Here is a 7,011-nt window from a genome sequence, read left to right as displayed (position 1 = left end):
CCCTGAGACACGAGAGCTGTTGGCTCCCAGCTCCTTGTCCCTGACTGTTACCTGCCTCCCACTCTCGAGTTCACTCTTGAATTTCAGTCTCCTTCCAATCTCACCCAGCCTTGCTGCCTGACTGGAGAGGGAGCCTGGAGGCTGTTAGAATGGCGCTGCTCAGGCTCTTTGGGCTAAAGAGTCTGACGTGGGCCAGCAACTCCATGAAGTTCCCTCCCTCAGGCAGTTTTCTGCCCCTCCATCCCACTTAGTCTCCCTGCAGGCCTGGCCCTGGGCCCTGACCTTCCACTTGCTTCCTCATCCAACATGTGGTGGGCTAGCTCTTGCCAAGTACACACATGGGTGCAGACATGAGAGATCCCACTCTCTCCTGGAAACCAGGTCTGTAAACAAGGGCACAGCTGAGGCCTGTTCTTACCCAAATCATGTGCATCCTTCTCTCTGCCCTCTGCCCTGGGGTAGGGACAAGAGCTCTGGGAATACCGGCCACCCCATCGCTATGGGGCATGTCCCGATGGTGCTGGTGTACAGAGCACTGGGCAAGCAGGGCTCCCTACAGGACCTTGCGCCATGTGGGGCTACAGAAGGGGAGAAAGGCAGAAGAGTGCTGTCAGGAGCCAGCTGCACTCTGGCAACGTGGGGTCCTCTGGGCTGGGCCGCTGAGGTGGGGTGCTAAGTCTGTGCTCCCCTCTCCCTCTCCCTCTCCCTCTCCCCAGGTGTGTGGTTGTGCTCTTCAACCCCCAGAAACACAAGCAGCACCACATCCTCAACAGCTCCAGGTAAATGGGCTCAGGGGCTTTGGGGAGTGCCACCTTTCCCCAGGGACGGCCAGAGGGGTGCCACCTGCTTCTCTGTGGCATTGGGCCCTGTTGGGCCCCAGGCATGGGAGGGAAGCAGCACAGGGATGGCGGGTTTGCTGCCCTTGTTTTGAGAGGGGACTGTGAGAGGCCAGACCTGGGCCAGGCTGCCAGTGCCCCTCTTGAGCCTGCCCGATTCCTTTCAGGAAAACCATCACTGCCCTTGCCTTCTCTCCTGATGGCAAGTACATGGTCACCGGTGAGATGAGTGAGGAAGGAAGCTCAAGCACTGCAGAGGGGGGGGCCTGGCCTTAGCAGAGAGTGACAGCCTGCGGCCCGCATAGGACTGGTGCCAATTTTGACTTTCTCTACTGGTGTCCACTTTGGGTGTTTGGTCTGCCCTAGAGCAGTGTTCTTAGGCTGTAGCCTGCATCAGAAGTGCCATGGTCACCCCTTAGTACAGACTGCTGGCTCTGGGGTTCTGCAGGTCTGGGGTGGCTCTCTTCAGTTTGCAATGCTAACAAGTAGTTCCCAGTGAGGCTGAAGCTGCCAATTTGGGAACCACATTTTGGAAAACACCTCCTTAAAACATTCCTTATCCCTGGAGTCCCCCTGCTGGTCACAGTGTGGAACAGGACTGCCCTCCCATAGACTTGCCCTGTGAGGCTGTGAGAGCAAACCGCAGGAGTGGTGGTTCTTGCCCATCCAAATCACGCCAGGAGCCCGTCCCTGAGTGTCCCTGTTCCCCAACACTGATCACATTCCCTCCGGGGGTGTCCTTGATTCATGTGCAGGCGCATTAGGTTAGGTGTCCTTCATTTATGTGCAGGCTCTTGTCCAGTGGCTGGGAGGGCCAGGCCTCCATGGATGGGGAGGGAGCTGGCTGCCTCTGGCCTTTACTTCGGGGTCTTCAGTCCCTGCAGAGTGGACACATGCCTGCTGTGCGGGTATGGGATGTGTCGGAGCGCAGCCAGGTGGCGGAGCTTCAGGAGCATAAGTATGGCGTGGCATGTGTGGCCTTCTCACCCAGCGCCAAGTACATTGTCTCAGTGGGCTACCAGCATGACATGATCGTCAATGTCTGGGCCTGGAAGGTGAGTGGGCTGCTGGCCTCAGGACAGGCGGGGCCGGGATGGGAGCCAAAAAATTGCTGACCGGTGGCCTTAACTTCCGCCTGCTGGCCTCAGTCCCTTTCTAAAGAACTCTGAGCAGAAAGGAGCAACTGGGTATCTAGGATGCTGAAGAAGGGGCAGAAGGAGAGGTCCAGTTCACAGCTTGTCTAACCTCCTTCAGTGTGTAAGTTTCTTTTCCCTCAGCTCCTAGAAGCAGAGCCTTGATTTCCCTTGACTTTCTCTCCAGAAAAACATTGTAGTGGCTTCCAACAAGGTGTCCAGTCGGGTGACAGCAGTATCCTTCTCTGAGGACTGCAGCTACTTTGTCACTGCAGGCAACCGGCACATCAAATTCTGGTACCTCGATGACAGCAAGACCTCAAAGGTGAGGCAGCAAGTAGCCACTAGGGTGGGGTCTGCTCAGATCTGTTCCACCTGCGCCCCCTTCTGCATGCTCAAAAGCCCCTTGGAAGTCTCAGCTGGGCCAGGTGCTATGTCAATCTGCAAGGGAAGCCTTCTCCCTCTCTCCCCAGGGCCTGCTTTCCAGGGGATAGCCTGCAGGGTGGGTGGGTGGCACCTGTGGTGGGTCTCCACAGGTGAATGCCACTGTGCCCCTGCTGGGCCGCTCTGGGCTGCTGGGGGAACCTGCGGAACAACCTGTTCACTGAAGTAGCCTGTGTCCGCGGGAAGAAGACTGACAGCACCTTCTGTATCACATCCTCAGGGCAGCTGTGTGAGTTCAGTGACCGGAGACTGTTGGACAAGTGGGTGGAGCTGAGGGTAAGTGAATGCTTTGTCGGCAGGCACCCTCCCGTCTGTCACCTCCGGGCTCCGGGACACCTGAGTCTGCATGCACGCTGGGGGAGGCCCCAGGCGGAGGAAGGTGTTTGGAAACCTCACTGCTCGCTCGTGCTCTCTGTCTCTGCCTCTTCCTCTGCTTTCCTCTTCTGCTCAGCACACAGACAGCATCACAGTAAGTGTGCTGGCCCTGTCCACTGCCTCTGCTGCCTTTCTCTTGGCCGGCCTTTTCTGGGTGTGTCTTTGCCCAAACCTCAGGTGCCTTATAAGGCTTGCTGACTCCTTCCCCCTAATTGCACGGGGCTGTGAGCCCTCTGGCCAGCTGCTGTTAGAGGGAGGGGCATTGAGGGGCTCCAGCCAGGGCAGCTGGCCTGCCTTGCGCTTGTCCTTGCCTCTTGGCTCATGGCTGTTGAGGTGTCAGGTGAAGGAGTGGGCAGACGCCCTTGCTGACTGGGGCTTCTGTGCTCACAGACCACAGTGGCCCACTGCATCTCGGTGAGCCAGGACTAAATCTTCTGTGGCTGTGCTGACGGCACCGTGCACCTTTTCAACCCCTCCAACCTGTACTTCCTCAGCACGCTGCCCCGGCCCCATGCCCTGGGGACAGACATTGCCAGCATCACAGAGGCCAGGTGAGCGGTGTTGGTTGGCCCCTGAGTCCTGTCAAAGCCCCACTCTGTGCCAGGCCATCCCTGGCATGCTGCAAGGAGAGGAGGGCACACATAGACCTCTGGGAAGACCCTTGCAGTCAAGCACAGGTGGGTCTTTTAGCATTTGTTGCTCACTGTGGGCAACCGTGGTAATCTGAGTCTGCAGTGTGGTAATGCATTGTCCTGTAAAGACCACAGCTAGGACAGACGGGCAGTTCCTTAGGGTTTCTGAGAGAGACTGGAAACCTGACGGAGCAGACCTTTCTCCCTCAGGGTGGTACTGGGTAGCAGCTGCGGTAGGATGGTCTTATTGTAGCCTCGGGCCATGGGTTGGGTGATTGCAGGAAGTGAAGTTTTGCTCTGGTTTCAGTGCTGTCAGGAAGCGGGGCAGTTCTGCAGTTGGGTATATTAATTTCTCTTTCAGGCCAGGAGGGGGCTAAATCTGCAATTGGCAGGAAATGATATATGACCATGATTATGGTTTGCACAGTGCCCTTCCTTGTCCTCTGATGTGAGTCTAGAAGGGCCTGACATCTGCTTGGTTGCATCACGGCCACACACTGTCCCCGCCTGACGTTGGGGGCTATGAAATAGCTTGTGTTCTTTTGGAGAGCCCCATGGCAAGGAATGCCAGGCCAGCCGCTGCGTTCTTTCTCTAGTGACTGCTGGCCAACCTGCTGCTCCTCCCTTTAGTGCCCCATTTCATTAGCGCTCACTCACCAGTTTGCCCTGTCTGCCCAGGACACCCCGCTCCCCTCTTTCCTCAGTTGCCTTTTTGCTGGAGTGGCCAATGCGAAGTATCGGGACACCATCGCCTTGACCTTTGATCCTGCAAATCAGTGGCTGTCTTGTGTGTACAATGACCATAGTACTTATGTCTGGGATGTGAAGGACCCCAAGAAAGTGGGCAAGGTGTATTCAGCTCTGTATCATTCCTCCTGCGTCTGGAGTGTAGAGGTACGTGGGCCAGGTCTGCTGAGACTGACCGTGTTTCCTGGGCTACCATTAGGAGCTGGGGTTCCTCAAGTGTGGAATTTGTTTCCTCCAGCACCCTTGCTCCCCCAGCAGTGCCCCTGGGTCCCTTCATATCTGTTAATTGGCTCTGAGGATGCGAGGGGATATTAGTGCTGACTCATCTCAGACTTTTTTCTGTATGCCCCTGTGCAGTCTTAGCTTGGCCTCTTTGGACATGTTCCTGAACTTGACCAAACCTTAGTTTCTGCAATTATGAAATGACATACCTGATGCATTTGATTTTTACGAAAAGGAGACAATGTAAGTGGGAGATTTAGAATGCCTAGTACTTACTAGGTGCTTGGTTAATGTATATTCCTTTACTTGTTAAAGACAAGAGCTAATCATTATGACATGCTTGCTATGGGATAAGCCTGGGGCTAAGTCTTGACCAGCCTTTTCTCTACTCTCATTCCGTCCCATCTCTGTGGGCAGCCAAGGTCTGACCCGGGTCCCTCTGGTCCTTGTGCTCCTCCAGGTCTACCTTGAGGTGAAGGACAGTCAACAGGCCTGCCTGCCCCCGAGCTCCTTTATCACCTGCTCTTCTGACAGCACCATCGCCTGTGGAATACAGAGAGCTTTGGCGTGCATGGCTCCACCCTGCACCGAAACATCCTCAGCCACGTGAGCCTGGTGCCCCCACACCACAGTCTCAGGATCTGGGTCTCCAGACCAGACTGTTCCAGATGTTGTTTGGCCAAACTCTGACAAGGATGTGCTCTTGGCCCGCATTTCTCTCCCTGACAGGTGTCCTGTGTCAGGCCTTCCTCACCCACCTCTTCTCCTGACCTGTTTCACTAGTACCTCATTAAGATCATCTATATGGATGGGAACATGCTGGCCCTGCTGGACACCGAGCTGCCTGGGGGAGACAAAGCCGATGGGTCCCTGATGGACCCCCATGTGGGCATCCGCTCTATGTGCATCAGCCCCAACGGGCAGCATCTAGCATCAGAGGACCCTATGGGCACGCTCAGGTAAGGCCATTTGTGGAGTGCAACCCGTTGCCTCCAGGGGACAGGATGGGGGAACTTTAGGCCCCCAAGGAGAGAGGTTCAGGAGGGTTTAGCTGAAAAGGGTTGGGGACAAAATTTATTATCTTCAAGGGAAAGATACTAACTTGACAATGAAGAAACGGCAAAACTCACCCTTAGCCAAGTCATTAAGGTTAACTTCCCGTGGCAGCAGCATGAATCTGGTGAGAGGGTACACTGAGAGGCTTCAAAATGTTCCCAGAAAATCTTATGACTCTTAAGAACTCCCAATAAAATGTTGAACAACAACAACCAACGTTGATGGAAAGTTTCTTTTAGTTCTGTTTTTCCATGCAGCCTCCTCCTAGCATTGTGTCTGGTATTCTTGACCCAAATGTATAAGGAACTTAGGATAGTCATGAGGAAACATCAGGCAAACTTCATTTGAGGTACACCTGCCAGAGTAACATATCATACTCTCCCAGGTGTCACGGTAGGAAAGACAAGCAAAGACTGAAAGCCGTTCTAGACTGGGACAGATGACACCCATGTGCCGTGGGGGCTCCTAGGATCCTGGAGCAGAAGGACATTCATGGGATAAACAAACTCATTGGCATTGGGTTGATTCCAACTCAGAGCAACCCCCGCTGGTGACATTTAAATAAAGTCTAATAATGTTGTACCAGTGTGACCTCCGTGGTCCTTATCACTGTGTACTGTAGTACATAAAACATTAATACGAAGGGAGACCAGGTGAGAGAGTTGAATGTGACATATCTGGACTCATTTTTCTAAGTCTAAAGGTTCAACCCAAAAGGTAAAGTAAAACAGCTCTTGATGGAGAGGAAAAGGTGGAAGGGGGTGGGTGATGATTCTTTCCCCCGCTGCCTGGCACTGAACGGCCTCTCCTTTCTTCTCATTTTGCAGGGTCCATGAATTGCAGTCCCTGAGTGAAATGCTGAAGGAGGAGGCCCATGAGTCAGAGATTCTGTGCCTGGAGTACTCGAAGCCAGACACAGGTACCTGGCCCTGGCCTAGAATGGCCTTGAGTGAGCCCCTCCAGTCTGGCCAGAGCCACTGATACTTGTCCTGCCTCTTGACTATGGGGCTGATTGTTCTTTTGGCTACCAAAAGAGTTAGTGATCCTTCTTGATGTCTCTGAAGGCTTTGGGGAGGACTGCATCTCAACTCTGCCCGACTCCATGGCTCATGTGGCTTAAGGATGTGGGGCTCAGTTTCTCTGGGTGCTCTTTGCTGGGCACTCATCAGCTGACGGAGTTCATCCCATCCCAGGTCTGAAGCTGCTGGCCTCAGCGAGCCGGGACCGGCTGATCCATGTGCTAGACGCAGGGCGGGAGTATAGCCTGCAGCAGACGCTGGACGAGCACTCCTCCTCCATCACCGCTGTCAAGTTCGCAGGTGTGGGCAGAGCACTTAGACACACTCTGCCACCTACCACCCCTGCCACCTGCCTGCCACGCCCAACACTCCATAGATTCTGAAAGGGTGTGTGTATGTGTGTGTGTGTGTGTGTGTGTGTAAAAAAGTCATGAAGACAGAAGTCCTCCAGAGATTCTGCCAGTATGTGTGTGTGTTTGTAAAAAGGACACCAAGTACGAAGCTCTCAAGAGATTCTGCAAGGATTTATGTGTGTGTGTGTGTGTGT

General features: G+C 54.3%; 1 long non-coding RNA gene across 1 annotated transcript; it reads left to right on the top strand.

Annotated features, from left to right (window-relative positions):
• Nucleotides 1-1,808: 1,808 nt before the first annotated feature.
• On the top strand, nt 1,809-5,343 carry LOC142436719 (uncharacterized). The gene is made up of 6 exons (XR_012782085.1): nt 1,809-1,891; nt 2,157-2,294; nt 2,634-2,689; nt 3,179-3,339; nt 4,125-4,314; nt 4,850-5,343. It is a non-coding gene; the product is annotated as an uncharacterized LOC142436719 (long non-coding RNA).
• Nucleotides 5,344-7,011: the final 1,668 nt, after the last annotated feature.

The sequence above is a fragment of the Tenrec ecaudatus genome, unplaced genomic scaffold, assembly GCF_050624435.1.
Source record: "Tenrec ecaudatus isolate mTenEca1 unplaced genomic scaffold, mTenEca1.hap1 Scaffold_548, whole genome shotgun sequence".
Lineage (NCBI taxonomy): Eukaryota > Metazoa > Chordata > Mammalia > Afrosoricida > Tenrecidae > Tenrec > Tenrec ecaudatus.
The sequence above is the reverse complement of the archived record's forward strand: the minus strand, read 5'-3'. Positions and strand labels throughout refer to the sequence as shown.